The following is a 20,462-nucleotide window of genomic DNA, read 5'->3' on the forward strand; positions in this document are numbered from 1 at the left end:
TGCTCAAACTCTATCATCTTTAGCTCTCTGGAACTATCTGGAAAAGCCCACCCAGCAAATTCATTCGCAAACTCCTCCCAAGACATGCTATCCAACCTAGGGTCCACATAATTATTAAACCACTCCTTTGCTTTCTTGCACTTCAAAGTGAACCCCGCCATCTAAATGGCTCTAGTATCATCTGCCCCCAGCTCATCTGCCATCATTTTCACCATTTTTAGATACCCAAACGGATCACCTCCTGTTTTGTACTTAGGAGCATCCAGTTTTAAGTAATATGTCATTTTTACCTTGCTCCTCTTCGGTGAGCTAGGTTCGGGTGTTTGGATAACAGGAACAACTGGTTCTGCTGGTGGCAGAGGAGGAGGTACAACACTTCCTGGATAAGGAGTTGCTGGACTTGGGAAAAAGGGTGAGGGTGGATACATAGGGTACTGTGGATATGGTGGGTAGAACGGAGGATATGGCATGAAGGTGGGATATGGGTTAAAGCTAGAGTAATCTGATGTACCCCCCATCGAATACCCTGGGCCCTGAAAGAAAGGCTGATACTGGGGTGGATAACCAAACCCCGAGGCCTGACCGCCTCCCTGAGACTCACCCATATCCTCTTCAGACATGCCAACACCCACACTTCCTTCTCTCTAGTCCACATCCATAGCCTCCCTCACATCCTCAGGCTCTTCTCCCTAAACTGTTCCTCTTCTGCTTGCATCAAAAGACCTTCTAGGGTTCCTTGATGTACCTTCTCTGCTTGTCCTACTCGACCTTGCCCTTGGCAAAGCAGGGGGACGGGCATTCATGCCTTCATCCTCAGGTGGAACTCCAGTCAATCGTGCAGATCGACGAGTACCTCGCATTCTGACTTCTGAAAACACACAACACATAACATAAACATGAGCATCATATGGTCCATGTGAAAACACATCAGAAATGCACATGCAAAAAGTCATGGCATTACACATCATCAGCAAGACAGGACTCTACATCCTATCCTAGTGGACATGATTATTCCTATTGTGCTTGCCCTTCTTATGACATCTATGAGCCCAACACTCTCTAGGTCCGACCATATGAACCTAGGGCTCTGATACCAATCTATAACGTCCCGGTGACCGGACTGCTACCGGCGCTAGGATCCAGATCGGCTTAAAGCTGCCGGGACCCATAGCAAGCCTACTATGCATTCTGTAAACCTGATAAATCCCATACATGATCAACAATTTCCATAAAAATTTGAAACTTTACATCTACCAAGCTTAACCTGTGCATGCACACAATCTCTGTAAACATAAACCCCATACTCGAGCCCTCATCAAATGCTCTAGTTGGGTCATCATTTCATATCTTAAGCTTAGTCATCAACATATATCATTATAAATCATAATAATATACAAATCATGTACAAAAGGGATTAATCAGTTCTAGGGCCAAGCACAACTCTATCATCATTATACATTACATGACCTTACATCATTTTACAATACATGTCCACTACCACTATTACATAAGCTTTTCTCCTGAAGCAATCCCATGCTATCTTTGGCCCTGCAACCTGGGGGTTAAGGAGAGGGGTGAGCTACTAGAGCCCAGTGAGTAGAGCACCAAGAAAATCAATAAAACATGCCTCCATGAAATGCATCACATCACAAACAAGTCATAGCAAGGATGAACTTGTTACCAATAGTCCTCACACATGCCATAGTGCCAGGGCGTAGCATGGGCTCCTGGTCTTTCTCATAACATAATAATAACATAAAATGACATTCCATCATGCCAGTGGCGTAGAATGGGCCTCTGGTCTTTCTCTTACATAGTGCTAGGGCGTAGCATAGGCCTCTGGACTTTCTCATACATCATGCCCGGGCGTAGAATGGGCCTTGGACTTCCCTCAAGGACTAAAGGATCATCCAACATCCATCCACATCAATAACATATAATGCAATACAATATATTCGTGAGTTCTAATGCAATACAACCTTATATATCCATGGCATTTATGATGCATGAGTCATACTAAAACCTTTCATTTAATTTAAAACATAGTTCAGTTCTACTCACCTCTAGTAGACACTGGAATACCGCTGAACTAGCTAACATTGAGGGCCTCCTTGGTTCCTCGGCTCCGAACCTACATAGGTGGACTCAAATGAGGTACCGACATACTCTAGCATAACTCTAAACATTCCCCCAAAAACCCCCTAAAACATCATAAACATGCATGGAAAAACAAGCAAAGGAAGGCTGGACAGGGGACTTTCGGCGGCAGGTTCGGCGGCCGAAGGTCCCTCCAGAGCCCAAAGTCAGGCACTTTCGGAGGCAGGTTCAGCAGCCGAAAGTCCTTTCTAGAGACGAAAGTCATAACCTTCGGCGGCATGTTCGGGGGCCAAAACTCCACTCCAGAGCCGAAAGTCCAAACTTTCGGGGGCAGGTTTAGGCGACCAAAACAACCTCCTCAAGGGGTTCGGCGGCCGAACCTTGCTTCGGCGGCCGAACCTTTCTTCAGCGGCTGAACCTTGCTTCGACGGCCGAACCTGAGTTCTCCAAGAAGGCAGAACTCGATCCAACCTTAAGTCTCCAGCCTCCAAAACCTCTCCAAAGCATGCATAACTCACCAACAAGCTCTCAAACACATGCATATACCCTTCTCCATGCATATAGGGGGTTTAGAACTAGCTTAAACCCCAAAAACAACACAAATACACACATATGGCTTATGATCAACATAAACCCTATCCATGCAAACCATGCAAAACCCATGCAAAAACCTCACTTAAACCCTTCAAACACCCTTAAAACAGTAGAAAAGATGAGGATCCATGCTTACCTCTTGAAGATCGAGAGGATTGATGGTCTTAACTTGGAGTTGCAAGGAAAAATAGATCTAGAACCTCCAAGCCTCACAACTTAGCTTCTTTGCTCAAAAACTTCAAAATCAACATGAAAACAACTTAAAACTTACTCCACGTTAAAGAAAACCAAGAAATCACCCAAAGGAGGTCAAGAACTCACCTATACCCGAAAAGAGAGAGAAAACTCACCTCAAATCCGGATAAGGGACCCTTTTATAGGTGGCTGGTCAACCACCTTCGGCAACCAAAGCTACCTTCACAGCTTCACCACTTTCGGAAGCCGAACTTGGGCTTCGGTGGCAACGAAAGTATGCCACCTTCGGCAGCCGAAAGTGAGGTTCGGCAGCCGAAAGTGAGGTTCGGCGGCCGAACCTTACATTTCCCTCCTTGGTCTTTTCTTTTCAAAACTCCAAGTTTTCTTTCTCAAATCACTAAAAACATGTAAAAATATTTTGAAAAACGTTTCTTTTCCCCTTCTAGATAGCTCCGACATCCTTAAATTCCGGATTCCAACAGAGATTCCGCCGGAAAGTAGGAATTTCGACGCCGGGGTCTAGTCGGGTATTACACACTTTCCCTTCTGCATTCAATGACTGCGCTCCACTTCCTCTTCTGCAATCCGCATGCCTCCTTCGTTCTGGAGAATTTGCAATGCGATTCTTTCCTTTTCAGCACTTTGGACAGCCTCTTCACTAATTAGGAAGCATGTATGACCTAGGGCAGCACTTTCAACTATAAAAAGACACATAAGGAGCCTCCACACAACCTTTACACTCCACCTTGGAGACACCTATGGGATTCACATCTCTTCTTCTACCTTTCTTCTTTTCTTTTATTTTTTTATTTTTGTTTCAGCCATGAGAGGCTGAAACCTTTTATTCTAGTTGAAGATTAGGTGATACTTTAGTTGTTTTATGGATTGGGACACTTGATCAAACATTGTTTATCTTTTGTTATTCAATATTCATACAATCTCATGCTTAATTCCATTATTGCTTTGTTGTTTTGATCAATATGGCCAATTGATTCTTGATTGCAAGGTAATAATGTAACGACCCGAAAATCGGACCGCTACCGGCGCTAGGATCCAGGTCGGCTTAAGGCCGCCGGGACCCGTAGTAAGACTAACATGCAACCTGTAAACCTGTTTAATCCCATACATGATCAACAACATACATAAAAATTTAAAACTTTTCCTTGCATTCATACACCAAACTCAACCTGTGCATGCACTAAACATAATCATAATCATAACCATGACCCCTCTGTGGGATCTCATCAATGCCCCAATGGGCGATACAATATATATTGAGTTGGTTGACATAAACATCTAAGATCATGTATTAAAAGGGATACCTTACACATAGAGTCAAGCACAATCTCTAATCCTCAATATCATTATTACATGACATGACTACGTAAGACATTACATTACAATTTCATCATATCCACACGCTATCTATTATAAACACATGACTTCATTACTCTTGCGGACCTCCTGGTCTACCCTGTACCTGCAAACCTGGGGGTTAAGGGGAAAAGGGGTGAGCTACAAGAGCCCAGTGAGCAGAATAATAAAACATTTATATTAAAAGTTCATGGAATGCGTCACATCACAACTAATCATATAAAGGATGAACTTGTCACCATTTAGCCCTCTACATATTCCAATCATGCCAGGGACGTAGTGCAGGCCACACCTGGTCTTTCTCTTATACATAACATAACATACATAACCAATGGTGTCGGGGGCGTAGTGCAGGCCACATCCGGTCTTTCTCTTACATAGTGCCAGGGGCGTAGTGCAGGCCACACCTGGACTTCCATATCATATCATCACGTCATGACATATGAGGGCTAATGGATCATTCAACATTCATCCGCAGCAACAACATATTATGCAATGCAACATATTCGTGTAACTAGTGCAATCAACCTATTACATATAAACATGATGCATGAACATGCTTTAAGCATTTAATTTCGTAAAATAAAAGATTTAGTTTAGTTCTACTCACATCTGGCTAGCTCTGACACTGACTGAAGCAGCTGACTCACTGCTGAGCTCCTCGGTTCCTCGGGTCCGAACCTACACAGGTGGACTCAAATGAGGGACCAAACAACTAGAACATAACTCTAAAAACATCCCCCAAAAACCCTCTAAAACTCCTCAAAACATCCAAGCAAAAACATGCAAAGGAAGGCTGGACAGGGCACTTTCGGCGGCAGGTTCGGCGGCAGGTTCGGCGGCTGAAAGTCCCTTCAGAGCCGAAAGTCAGGCAGGTTCGGCGGCACCTTCGGCGGCCGAAACTCCCAAACAGAGACGAAACTCATGCATGTTCGGCGGCACTTTCGGCGGCCGAAACTCCCAGACAGAGACGAAAGTCCTCTTTCGGGGGCAGGCTTCGGCAGCCGAAAGGCTTGCCTCCCAGGCAGGTTCAGCGGCCGAAAGTCCTTCGGCTGCCGAACCTGGTTTCTGCCAAAGGGCAGAAACTTGGTTCCTCATGCATATTTTCCTCTCAAAACCATCCAAACATGCATTTCTCCTAATCTACAACATACATACTCAAGCATGCAAGTTCCTAGGGGCATCAAACTACCTTAAACCCCATCTACAACACATCAAGCATCCACATTGCTCATAAGCACATATAAAACCCATAAACCTAACCATGAGCTAAACATGCATTCTACCCCATAGATCTACTTAAAACTTACTTAAAACATGCCATAAGCTCAAGATCGGTCCTTACCTCTTGAAGATCGAGAGAAGAACGACCCTAGCTCGGAAAATGGGAGAGAGAGAGTTCCTTGAACCTCCAAGCTCCAAAACTTGCTTAAAAGCTCAAAACCTTCAAAATAAAGTTGCAAACTCATAAAAATCATGAAGAATGGAAGGAAGAAACTCAAGATCGGTGAGGGACGGCGGAGAGCTCACCTTGGCCGAAAATGGGAAAAAGCTCGCCCATTTTCGGCTAAGGGACCCCTTTATAGGTGGCTGGCCAGGCCACGTTCGGGAGCTGAAAGTGCCTCCGCATGCATGCCATGTTCGGCGGCCGAACTTGAGGTTCGGCGGCCGAACCTGGACTTCCCTCACTTATGCTTTCGGGGGCCTAAAGTACTCCCGAAGTGCATGCATGTTCGGCGGCCGAACCTGAGTTTTCCTCCAAGGTTGTTTTCATGCAAAAACTCATTTCCTTTTTACTTAAAATCATGAAATACATTAAAACATTTTATGAAAACATGTTTCTACCCTACCAGAGGCTTCCGACATCCGAGATTCCACCGGACGGTAGGAATTCCGATACCGGAGTCTAGCCGGGTATTACAAATAATATGTTAGTTTGGATAATTTTTAGTCCGTAATTACTGGAATTATTCAAACATAAGAACACTTGGTGTAAAAACTAAGGAAATTGTATGATCTAGCAACATCTCATGCGTTTGAGTAGTTAGGATTGGATCTCTCTCTTTCTTCATGCAATTAACAATTGTGTGATGCCTAAGGCCCAAGGACGTTCCTTGGCAATTTGTTAATTAGTAATTAATTAGAGGACGTTCCTAATTGGTTTAATCATAAGGAGAGAAATGGTGGTGAGAAGCGTCTTCCATCTCCATAACTAATCTATTGAATCAATCAAAAGAAACTAAGTGTCAATGATCAATCCCAACAACTGAAGTGGATCAAATTCTTCAACTAGAGCTTTCTTATTATTTATTTCTCTTTTATTTTATTATTTATTTCTCTTTTATTTTATTATTCGCTTATTTTAATTGCTTTCAGTAGTTTGTTAATCAAATCAATCTCAAACCCCCCATTTTACTTTTACTGCAATTTATTTTTATTCCGCTTTCAGTTTATCTCGTTTTCAGTTTTATCTCGTTTCAGTTTGTTTTGCTTTCAAATTATTTTACTTTCAGTTTTATCTCGTTTCAGTTTGTTTTGCTTTCAGTTTATTTTGCTTTCAGTTTATTTCGCTTTCAGTTTATTTTGCTTTCAGTTTTATCTCGTTTTAGTTTATCTCTTTTTCAGTTTATTTTTGTTTCAGTTTATTTTATTGGTCTTGATAAGGAAAATAGGTAAGTTCTCAATTCCCTGTGGATTCGATCCTTTCACCACTATCTATAGTTGTAAAATTATTGATAACCGGAAAGGTTATTTTTGACCGAGTCACAGGGGGACGGGCATCCATGCCCTCATTTTCCAGTGGAGCTCCTGTCAATCTAGCGGATCGACGTGAGCCTCTCATCTTGCTTCTGAAAAACAACATATACACATAAACATTAACATCATATGGTTCATGTGGAAACACATGAACCCGCATCACATACATAGCATATCATTAATGTACATGCATATAGTCATGGCATTTCACATCATCATTAAGACAGGACTCTACATCCTATCCTATTGGACATGATTTTTCCTAATGTGCTTGCCCTTCTATGATATCTATGAGCCCGACACTCTCTAGGTCCGACCATATGAACCTAGGGCTCTGATACCACTCTGTAACGACCCAGAAACCGGACCGCTACCGGTGCTAGGATCCAGATCGACTTAAGGTCGCCGGGACCCATAGCAAGCCTACTATGCATCCTGTACATCTGATAAAATCCCATACATGATCATACATTTTCATAAAAACTTAAACTTTTCACATACCAAACTTGACCTGTGCATGCACTATAACTGTAAACATAAAAACTCCATACTAGAGTCCTCATCAAATGCTCTAGTTGGGTCAACATTACATGCATCAAGCTTGGTTCAACATATATCATTATTAAACATTTACATAAAGATCATGAACAACAGGGATTAACCATACATTATGGCCAAGCATAATACTAATCCTCATTACATCACTGTATTATACCTTACATTACATTACATTATTTTACATATCATGTCCACTACTAAACTATTACATCATGCTATACCAGAACTCTGATGACTCTCCCATAGCTACCTATGCTCCTGCAACCCTGGGGGTTAGGGGAAAGGGGTGAGCTACTAAAGCCCAGTGAGCAAAACAATAAAAACAGTTTATAAACATATGCCATCATGAAATGCATCACATCACAAACAATTCACATCACGGATGAACTTGTCACCAATAACCCTCTACATAGTCCAATTGTGCCAGGGGCGTAGAATGGACCTCACTGGTCTTTCTCTTAACATAACATAACATAACATATCCAATGTGCCAAGAGCGTAGAATGGGCTTCACTAGTCTTTCTCTCACATCGTGCCAGGGGCGTAGAATGGGCCTCACTGGACTTCCATACCGTATCATAACATGTCATATCGAGAGCTAGTGGGTCATCCAATATCCATCCACATCAACATCATATTATGCAATGCACCATATTCGTTAATTTCTAATGCAAACAACCTAGTACATATCATGGCATTCATGATGTATGAACATGCTAAAAATTCCATTTACTTTATAACATAGTTCAGTTCTACTCACCTCTGGCTGACTCTGAAACAGCTAACACTGTTGGGCTCCTCGGTTCCTCGAGTCCGATCCTACACAGGTGGACTCAAGTGAGGGACCAAACATACTCTAACATGACTCTAAACATCTCCCCAAAAACCCCCTAAAACATCATAAAAAATGCATAGAAAACATGCAAAGGAAGGCTGGGCAGGGGACTTTCGGCGGCAGGTTCGGTCGCCGAAGGTCCCTCCAGATCCGAAAGTCAGGCACTTTCAGGGGCAAGGTTCGGCGACCGAAGGTCCTTCCAGAGCTGAAAGTCACAACCTTCGGGGGCAGGTTCGGCGGCCGAAACTCCACTCTAGAGCCGAAAGTCCAAACTTTTAGGGGCGAGTTTAGGCAGCCAAAATTGCCTCCACAGGCAGGTTCGGCAGCCGAAACTGGCTTCGGCGGCCGAACCGGGGCTCTCCCAAAGGGCAGAACCCGATTCTGCCTCTCACATCCGGCCACCCAAAACCTCACAACAAGCATTCAACTATTCTAAAACATGCATAAACACTTATTCATGCATATAGGGGCATAAAACTAGCCTAAACCCCAACAAACATCACATTTAACATACATTTATCATTAAGCTAATAAAAACCCTAACATTTTACATCTACTTTAAACATGCATCAAAACCCTTAAAACCCCTCAAAACTTACTTAAAACATAAAAGGAGGTGAGGATCTATGCTTACCTCTTGAAGATCGAGAGGAGAGGTGATCCAAACTTGGAGATTGGGAGAAATCGAGCTCCGGGGGTCTCCAAGCTTCAAAACTCTGATCTTAGCTCAAAAATCTTCAAAAGAAAGTAAAAACTCATAAAAAACTTGAAGGGATTGAAGGAAAACACAAAATCAACCACGAAAGGGCAAAATCTCACCTATGCCCGAAAATAGAGAGAGAAAACTCGCCCATTTTCGGACATGGGACCTTTTATAGGTGGCTGGCCAGACCACCTTCGGGGGCCAAAGGTGCTTCCGCAAACCCTCCCATGTTCGGCGGCCGAACCTGGGTTTTTTCCTCCATGGCTTTTCTTTCAAAACTCAATTTCTTTCTTCATTAAAACCATAAAAACATATAAAAACATTTTAGGAAACCTTTATTTTACCCTTCTAGAAAGCTCCGACATCCGGAAAATTTCAGATTCCAACGGAGATTCTGCCGGAAGGTAGGAATTCCGATACCAGGGTCTAGCCGGGTATTACATCTATCAATTTGGATATATCATCCACTGCGAGGATTATATAGGTATATTCGAAGGATGGTGGGAATGGCCCCATGAAGTCTATACCCCATACATCGAATATATCGCAAACCATGATAGGATTTTAAGGCATTTGATTTTTGTTGCTTAGATTTCTAGTCTGCTGGCATCGTGCACATGATATGCAAAATAAATAGGCATCTCAGAAAATGTTAGGCCAAAATAGTCCACTTTCGAGGATTTTGTGGGCTGTCTTTCGTGGTCCAAAGTGTCCACCGCAACTGTATGCATGGCAGAATTTAAGGACTGAGGCTATCTCCTGATCTGGTATGCACCTCCTTATCACTTGGTCAGAACAATGCTTCCAAAGGTATGGTTCATCCCAAACGTAGTACCTTGTACTCTTCTTTACTTTGTCTTTTATGTGCTTGGGCATATCAGAAGGTAAGTTACCTGTGGCTAGGTAATTCACAATGTTTGTGTACCATGGTTCATCAACTTGGGCATAGAACGAATGTTCATGGAGATGATTTTCATTTTCTACATATTCCAAAAGTTGCTGTGTTGAGATCTATTGTTTGGGCAAACAATATTCTGCCTCATTTCGCTGTTCGGGTAGATAGCTTGTTGCTTGTGTCGTCTGCATGGCTTGTTTGGGCAAACAAGCGTCTGTTTGCTTTTCCTCTGCTGGGTGCTTGGTCGAACAGAAACTCACCTGTGCTAACAATCTGGTCGTGCTGGATTCTACCCTCACTGGTTGTTTGGGCAAACAATAATCTTCTTCATGCTTTCCTACTGGTTGTTCATGTAAACAATATTCTGACTTTCCAGGTGATCCTGCTGCGTGCTCAACTGATCTGGGCATGTTGTTTTCTGCTTACCAAGGTGGTATGGACGGGCTGCGTGCTGTCTGAGTTGGGTGCTGGGCTTGTTTGGGCAAGCAGAAGGTTGCCTGTTCTGCCTCTATTGTCTGTTTGGGCAAACAACAGTCTGTCTGCTGTATGCAGTAGACCGTTGCTGCCCATTTCAGTTTTCCTTGACTTCCCTCATTTTCTTGGCTGGCCTCCCTGCAAAAATCATTATTTAGTATATCATTTTGATTCATATCAAAAATTTCTTAGCTCAAACAATCAATGATATCTAAATCATAAACAGGGGACATGTCATGGGGGTATTTCATGGCATCATAAACATTGAATTTTATCACTTCCCCTTCAAATTCCATGGTCAATGTGCCATCATACACATTAATCTTAGTCCTGGCTGTACTCAAGAAGGGTCGTCCAAGCAATATGTCCGAGGTGGTGTTGCTATTGTCTTCCTCCATATCAATCACATAGAAATCTGTTGGAAAGACAAGTTGATCTACTTAGACTAGAACGTCTTCTAGAATGCCTTTTGGGTATACCACAGATCTATCAGCCAATTGAATGACCACTCTAGTGTCCTTAAGTGCACCTGCATTTAAAGAGTTATAAATAGAAAGAGGCATAACATTAGTTGATGCACCTAGATCACACATGGCCTTCTTGATGCCCACATTGCTAATTTTGCAAGAGACAGCGAACATCCCTCTATCTTTGCACTTGGCCGGTAGTTTTCTCTTTATGACAGCAGTAACAACCTCACCTACACTTACCTTTTCCTTCTCAGCAAGCCTTCTTTGGTTTGTGCATAATTCTTTCAAGAACTTTGCATACCTTGGTATTTGTTTCACAGCATCTAGCAAGGGTATGTTGATCTCCACTTTCCTAAAGGTTTCAAGGATCTCTCTTTCTTCTTTTTCTTTTTGTGATTTTTCAAACCTTTTTGGAAAGGGAGGTGGAATCTTGAAGCTTATTTGCTGGTTTGTATTCTGCTGGTGTACTGGTGCTGTTTGCCCAGTCTATTCGAGCAAACAGTGTTCTGGCTGCTTGGGCAAACTGTCCCTATCCTGTTGTGTATGTTGTCTACTTGTTTGCCCAGTCTGTTTGGGCAAATAGCAGTCTGTCTCAGTTCCTGGCAGATTTTCTTCAACAGCTCATTTTTGCAATTGTGAACCTCCATCATCAGCCTTGACCTCTTGAAGTTCTCTCCCACTTCTCAACATGATAGTGTGGGAAAAACACAACTCCTTTTAGGAAAAGAAGTTGTGGGAAAAACAAAAGACTGAAACATATAAATACCCATTCTACGAATTGTGGAATGCTCATTTTTGAGAAAATTCAGTCTAAAAGTTGCAGATTGTGGAGCACATAATCTATCCATCCTTGAGAGAGCTAGCACTCTAGAAGGATAGAAGACATTCATGTGGATACCATAGAGGGTGTTCGTTTGAAAAGGCAACACCATCAGTCCAATATTGTATCTTCTTGACGAGATTAACAGGTTAGTCTCACATCCTTCTTGTGAATTAAATGAAGCACTCGGATTCTAGGAAAAGGAAATCAGAGAAATTTTATTTTTCCGCTGCGCCTTTGGATTGCAATAATTTCGGGATTTCCTAACAGTGGTATCAGAGTCTACCTGTGCTTTTCATTTAAATTAATTATATCATGATTGATGTGATATATGTGATATATGCTTATTTAAAAGGCATGATGATTATGGTTAAATTTATGGATAAATGATTGGATCATTTGGATAATTTTAATTTTTGTTAGAAAAATTAAATTAATTAAAATTAAAAAAAAAGGAAAATCAATTTTTGGAAATCGTGTTCACAAGGAACACGATTTCGGCGACCATGTTCAACCCGAGTACGCCCAACGACGGGCGTCACGCACTTATTTCCGGGACGCCTGGTGGTTGGCGTGGCTGAGAAAAGCGGGCTTGATGTCGCCAGTAGAAGGGAGTGGCAGAGTGATCTGGTGAAATGTTGGATCGCGACTCCCTTCATGAATCCCGTCGGCGATGGAGTTTTCCATGTCGCGTCGAGGTAGCCAGCGGGATACGCAAGTGTTGCGCAATCGACAACGAGGCAAGAAGTCGTGCGTCCATCCTGTCGATGGGCAGATGGAAGAACGGCAACATGTCGACGTCACGATTCCGTGAGATCGCAACTCACTTCGTGATGTCGCTGACTCCAAGCTCGCCGGCATCGGATTGCAGGGGCTGATGGACGCGCAACCGTTGCGCGAATAGCCGGACGTCGGATTGGCGATGGGCTGTGCTGGTAAGTGGAGGGCGGTTGGCTGTGGAGAATTGCTTGGATGCCCCAATTACCATTCTATCCCTGGAAATAAAATAATAATAATAAAATAATATATATATATATAATATATATATATATATATATTAATAAGAAAATAAATTTTAAAAATTATTTTTAGTCTTTAAATAAGATTTAAATGACTATGTAAAATAATTTTATTATTTTGTCATATATTATTATGAGATACTATGCATGATAGTCTATATATATATATGCATATAAGATGTTATAATATATATATGCAAGATAAAATAATTAAAAATTAAAAGTTGAACCCTCACTCTAAAATTTTAAGTTTTAATGCCATCCATATATTAAATATCTATCAAGACTAAGATCACCAAAATGCAGGTTTTGCCAAAGAAAAGTGTTTAGGTTATCCTAGTAAGATAGGATGAGTAATAGTTACTCATTTATTTAATATTGGTTGGGCTTAATTAGGCTATCAAAACGGTTTTGGACCTAAGGCATTAGATGGGGGTATGTTTGCCCAGTCTGTTTGGGCAAATAGTCTGGTCAAACAACAAATCATTCTTCTCCCATTTCAGCTTCAGCTTGGTTTGGTCAAACAACTTTGGGAAAACCAGGCTTGTTCTCTTTTACTCTCTTTTGGGCGGTTTTAAGGCCATTTTTCCAAATTACCCTTTTACACCATTTTTTGCAAAATAAGGTCAAAACCATAAAATTAGATAGAAAATGTGTAATTTAACATAAATAACAACATGAAAAATGAGTCTAAATTTGGTTTGATCAATGTCTATCTCCCACTGAAAGAAAGGCTAGGGGCTTCCAATGGCTGCTTGCATTTCTCCTCATATCCTGGCGATATTTGCATGTACTTGGCATTTTCGATATTTTTGAAAAAGTTATTTCGCATCTTACATTATCATCGGTTAGTAATACCCTTGTCTGAATGTTTTCCAGACGATTGTCCAAACTTCTTCATGGCTCCCGCAATCACCTTCATGGATATCCTTTAGGATTTCCTGTCCTTCCTTCTTTGTAACACACCGTAGCCATGGCTGTGTCGAGGACCTCTTGTATAATTAACCATCAATTAGTGCGCATTTAGAAGATTTTCTTATTACCTATTTGGCTGATAACTCATCAGCGGAAAGATCATCTTGTGTCAAAAATTTGTATACAGGCGTCATCCATGCTTTCCACTATTCTATAGGAAAAAACTCTTCTGCTTTCGTTGCTAGAGTGTAAAATTCCTCAAACTGCAACGGTTGAGTCAGGTTTTGTTCACCTGCTGCTGCCATCTTGGCTAGGAGATCTGTCTCTTTATTGTGGCCTTAGCAAAGTTCACAACTGCACTACCCTTTTTTTATCCTCTCCATTATGGACCAAACATTTTTCTTGTATTTTACAAGATTTGATTCTTAGACTTTAAATTGTCCCTAGCATTGATTAACAACTAATTGTGGGAGATTAAAAATAATGGATTTTTATATACCTAATTTCTTGATGATTCTCAGTGTCATTATTATAGCCTCATACTAAGCTACATTGTTAATGGCATTGAAGGTAAGTTTTGTTGCGTGCCAAAACTTTATATCAGTTTGAGACTGCAGTAGGATCCTGATTTCAAAAATCCCGACCCCACAAGCTCCATATGCCCAAACTTTCTACTCCTCTATGGTTGATTTAGGGGACTCCGAAGGTTCTAATTAATGGCAGTCATTTTCGCAACAAAATCGGCTAGCACCTAGGCTTTCATTTCCTTCCTTAGGACATACCTGATATAATAAGCCGATAATATTACTGCCCAGGTAGATAATCACCTTGGCAACTCTGACCTGTGTAAAACTCTCTTTAGAGGATAATATGTTCTGAATTCTATGGTGTGTGACTCAAAGTATGGTCGTAGAATTGTAGCTGACCTTAGAACTGCAAGCACCAACTTTTAAGAGGAGAATAATTTAGCTCCACCTTTTCAAAACTTGGTTGGCATAATACACTAGTATTTGCTCTCCATTGTTTTCACGAATGAGTACTAAGCAAACTGTTTTCTGTGTCATAGACAAGTATAGAAATAAAATTTCGCCTTTGATAGGTGGGGTTAGCAATGGAGGAGATCATAAAAAGGTTTTTAGACTTTCAAATGTCTCTACACACTCTTCTCCTACTCAAGCTTACATTTGCCTTTTAAGACCTTAAAGAACGAGAGACACCTTTTGGTCGAGCAAGATATGAAACTACCTAAAGTAGTGACTCACCCATTCAACCTATGTACTTCATTAATGGTTTTGGGTGCTTCTATATTTTGGATGGCATTGATCTTCTCAAGGTTTGCCTCTATGCCTCTTTCCGAGATAATATACCTCAGAAACTTTCCAACTTTTACCCCAAAGGTATACTTTTCAGGGTTCAGCTTCATGCCTGCCTTGTCCAAGACGTCAAAGACTTTTCGAATGTCTTCTGGATGGTCTTCCAATGATTGGCTCTTTACCACCATGTCATCCACATACACTTCGACGGTTGATTCCACCATGTCCTTAAAGATTCCTGACACTAGCCTTTGGTACATTGCCTCCACGTTTTTTAAACCAAAAGGCATTACCTTGTAGCAGTAAACTCCTTTGTCTGTTATGAATGCAGTCTTCTCTGCGTCCTCGATGTCCATCATGATTTGGTGGTATCTTGAAACGGCATCAAGGAAGGAAACCACTGCATGACCTAAGATTGAATCTACTAATCTGTCGATGGACGATAACAGGTAATGATCTTTCAGACATACTTTATTCAAGTTAGTGAAATCTATCCACATCCTCCACTCTCTGTTAGCTTTCTTTACTAGGACCGCATTGGCCAGCCATGTGGGATATTGGACTTCCTTTATTAATCCTGCATTCAAAAGCTTATCAACCTCTTCTTTGATCACCTGCTACCTCTCTGATGTAAATTTTCTTTTCTTTTGTTGGACTGATTTGACGGTCTTATCAATAGATAGCTTATGGATGATGAGAGCTGGGTCCACACCTGTTACATCTTTTGGAGACCAAGCGAAAGTGGTTATTCAGCTCTTTAGCAATTTTATTAGACGAGTCTTTATTTTACCAGTTAATGTAGTATCGAATCATACCTTTTGCTCCTTACCTATATGGATCTCCTCTATTGAGTTTGCCGGTTCTAACTTTACGTGAGATTCCAGCTTCTCCAGCAATTTGATGGGTATGGTTGCTTTTTTGAGGCTTTCTTTTAGGTGTCCGCAACCTTCTATGGCAACCTCAGATTGCCTCAGGCCACTACTATTCCCCCTAGAGCTGAAAGTTATATCCACCAATACTCGCCTTACTTCATACTAATTCAGGAGGACCTTAACGACCAGCAGGTCATTTTAAAAGATTCCAATCACTTTGTCAGCAAGACTGAACCTTACCTCTTGCTTGATCCACAGTTCTTGATCAACAGACAGAATGTCTTCTGCTACACGCTTATTTTTTCCTTTGCCTTTATCAGGTTCTCCCGTAATGACATATATAATTTCGGCCATTTTAAGAGACAAAGAGGAAAGGTTCCCCTTTTAGTGAGAGAAGAAATAAGAGCCCGATGTTAATCCAAATGAAAAAAGAGAATTCAATGGATTTCTCGATAATAGAACCAAATGATATTGCAAAGATTAGATTGACGACGTGGCCGAAAGGGAGTTATGTTGTGATTGGCTTAGACTTGCAAAGAAGAGAACGTAAGGTAGTGGGTGCTTACGGTAGCCACTCCAACTCTGAAGTCAGTATACTGAAGGATAGAGAAAATGTAATGAATTGCTTAGAACTTTTATATAAGAGAATAGCGTACATTTGCCTCTGTGGTTCTTCTTTATACTGTAATAATGTGGAGATAACTATAGCATTTTCTAATAATCCGATGGTAATGTGATCAACTACTTGATAAAAAATATCACCAGCTAATAGATTGGTAATTCCGCAATTATAGGCGTAATGGGGTTGTGTGGGGTTGTGCTTAATAATGGTAATTACATACCGAGACTTGCCCTATCAAGGGAAGGGCGGATCTTTGAGGATGAACTAACAGTTAAGGTTTTCAGGTCTTCCTTTTCTCGGGATAGACCATGTTTACCACTTATCAGATTCTTGCCACGTATTCCAATTTCATAGTGACAGTTTATGACTTATTTTGAGAGATTGTTATGTAGCATCAAAACCAATACAATTATATTTGCAACTAAATAAGGGTTGGTAAATAATATTGGATTAAGAAGTAGACTAGTGCATTAGTATTAAAATTATTTTCAAGAAGAAATCTTGAGTTTGAACCTCAATAAAAGCTACTTTTATATATATATAAAAAATTCGATTAAGATTTTTTTTCTACTTATTTCAAAATTTTATTTTATTTTTCTCAACAATCTTTGCTTATATGTTTAGGGTATTTTCATCTATCCCTAAGTTCTTCCTTTTTATTTGTACTTTCATATATAATTAAATGTTATATATAAAAATTAAAATATTTAACTTTATAGTATATTGTAGAAGGATAATTAAATTCAAAATTAAAGTTCTAATAGTATCATAATAGATTATAAAAATTGAAGTCAACATTTTTTTATGTAATTTGTATTCATTTTCAAGTTAAAAATAAAATATATTAAAAACAAAAAGTTATATTTTATTTGATTTGATTATAAATATCTATAATACAAGTCTTTCTAGATTGAGTTTATTAATAATTTTTTTTTAAAGAAAAAAGATTCATATTTGTAGAACTGTATTATAACAAAAATTCTAATTTTTATTGCAAACATTTTTCTTGCTATTTTTAATATACTTAGTTTCCATTAACACATTATTATACTCATTGTTTACTTTTTTTTATATGTAAAATTATATAATATTACATATTATTAAAGTTTATAAAAAATAATATATTTTTACTCTAAATAAGTATAATAAAACATAATTTTTTAAAATAGAATATATGTAATTTCAATTTAATTAGAAAAATTATTAATCTAAAATAGAAATTCAATCATTACTATAGTTTCATATAGATTTAATTTCATAACATATATGCACGGCTCATTTAATATTTAATTGTTTTAAAATTTTTAAAAGTTTAAATTATATTTGTATTGAAATTAGAATATAGAATAATTCTAATAAATTTAAAGTAACAAATTAGATTTATTTATAAAATTTTAATCATGAATATAGTCATTAAATTAAGGTAAGACAAACAATAAACAATAGCATATAAAATATTGATTATTTCATAAAATCACTGAAATATTTTAAAAATTTTCAATTAAAAAGTTTTTTAGTGATTGAAATATCTATTAGTAATGATATGATAATAAAAAAAGCCAAAAACTTATAACCATATAATATTTTATTTGCTTCTATAGATAGGTATTGCCAAAATATACGAACTATATCATGTAAAAATGTCTAAATGATTTCTTTGTAATAAAAAAAAAAAAAATTAAATTCTTTACGATATGTTTTTTCGTTCTAAACTAAACTTCAATTAGTTACTTGTTCTTTGCCGATGATGCATTATATGTTTTTTAAGCCACAGTTGCAGAGGCATTCATAATTAAGCAGTGCCTTCGACTTTATCAAAATGTCTCTGGATAACAGGTGAATTTTTCCAAATCTGAAATTTTTTTTACTCCAAATATGGCTGAAATAGAAAGGACAGATATTTATAATCTTTTGGGTGTTCATGAGACTAAGTTTTTTGACCGATATCTGAGCCTACCATCGGTTATTGAAAGGAATTGAAAGGAAGTTTTCAGTTATGTACTTGATAAAGTTTGAAAGAGACTGCAGGGATGGAAAGATTCCTTGTTATCGCGAGCTAGCAAGGAGGTGCTATTAAAATGGCAATTTAGGCAATCCCAAACCATCTAATGTCTGTTTTCATTCTTCCACAGTATGTTTGTGATGCTATTGAGAAAAAGATGAATAAATATTGGTGGAGGAATACTATAGATAGTGAGTCTAGTATCCATTAGTGTAGTTGACAGCGAATGGCTTGTGGGAAAGATGTGGGTGGCTTGGGTTTTCGATTATTGAGAGAATTCAATATAGCCCTGTTGCTAAGCATAGGTAGAGATTTTTTATAAACTCGGATTCTTTAGTAGCAAGGATATACAAGGCCAGGTATTTTTCAAAAACAAATTTTTTGCAGGCAACTCACAATAAGAATCAGAGTCACATTTGGAAGAGTGTGATTGACAATAAGGAGCTGTTATTAGGTGATTGTATTAAAAGAATAGGGAATAGTAGGAGCACTGATATTTTTTCGGATAGATGACTAACTGATCCAAGCTTGCCAAATTGTGGAATCGGTGAACAATACAGGTGTCGAAGGTAGCTGGTCTGCTTTTGTCAAATTCTAGACAATAGGACGATGAAGTTTTGCAAGCTATGTTTTCCCAACATGAGATTGAGTTAATAAAGAGGACACCTATGGGGAGTGCTTATGGAGATGATTGTTGGCAATGGTAGTGGGATAGCAGAAAAATATACACCGTTCGTAGTGGATATAATTTTTTAATTTCACAAAGACAACAGCAACAGTAATCCGCAATTGATTGGGGCTGGATTTGGAAGCTAGAGGTACCGCCAAAAATTGCAAATTTTATATGGAGATTGGCATCCAATATTTTATCGGTTTTGCAAAATCTAATAGTAAAGCAAGTTGTGTTTGATGATTTTTGCCCGATCTGTGATGCAGCAGCAGAATTGGTGACCCATATTTTTACTCAATATTTATTGGCGAGTTCGATTTGGCTTAGATTAAGTGGTTTTACTTGGCCACAAGTTCAAATAGCTACTAAATTGCTTCAAGTTATGCAGCAGCATGTGTCTAAACCGCAACTGGCTGAGTTCTTTTGTGTGATGTGGTATATTTAGATTGGCTGGAATCAAGTGGTTTGTGAGAATAAATGGCAAACAGTAGACAGATGTGTACTGACTGGCAGGTTACTCTTACAGCAAGAAGGGTTGGCCGTTTTGTTGGAGTTAATTATCTAGCTGTATGGAGACCACCAGAAGCATGTATGCTGAAATGCAATATAGATGTTGCATATGATGAGGTTGCGCAAAGAACAGGTATTGCATGGATAGTTGGTGATAATTATGGAGGTTGTATGGATGGTAAATTGATGATAGTTCCTATGATGATGAACTCTTTAATGGCGGAAGCTTTTTGCATGAAGGAGGCGTAAAGTTGGTTGAAAGCCAAACAGTGGAGGTATAAAATGACTGTGTAGTCAGATTCAATAATCACTGTGCAAACTATAAAGAGTTTCAAGCAGGATAATTCTTATTTTGATTTTATTATTTTTTAATATAAAACTATTTTAGATTCTTTAATATGATAAGGATAAATATTATAAATATCTAATGTTATTAAATATAAAAATGATATTTTTTATCAAAAATAAAATTAATTTAAACAAATTAAAAGTAAAAATAATTGTTCATATTATATCTAATCAAAATTAGTTAAAAAGATTAACATAATATAAGCTATATTATTTTGGTCAATTTATTATTATGAATATTACAATACAAAATTTTTATATATGTAATAATGTTTATTATATAATAAAGTTATTAAATATATATATATTTTTAAAATATTATTATAGTATAATTATAAAATAAATTATAGGTAAAATAAATATTGTATTAATTATTAACTTTATCTTAATGTAATAATTTAAGGTTAATAATTTTTATT

This window comes from Manihot esculenta, chromosome 9, assembly GCF_001659605.2.
Source record: "Manihot esculenta cultivar AM560-2 chromosome 9, M.esculenta_v8, whole genome shotgun sequence".
NCBI classification, from domain to species: Eukaryota; Viridiplantae; Streptophyta; class Magnoliopsida; order Malpighiales; family Euphorbiaceae; genus Manihot; species Manihot esculenta.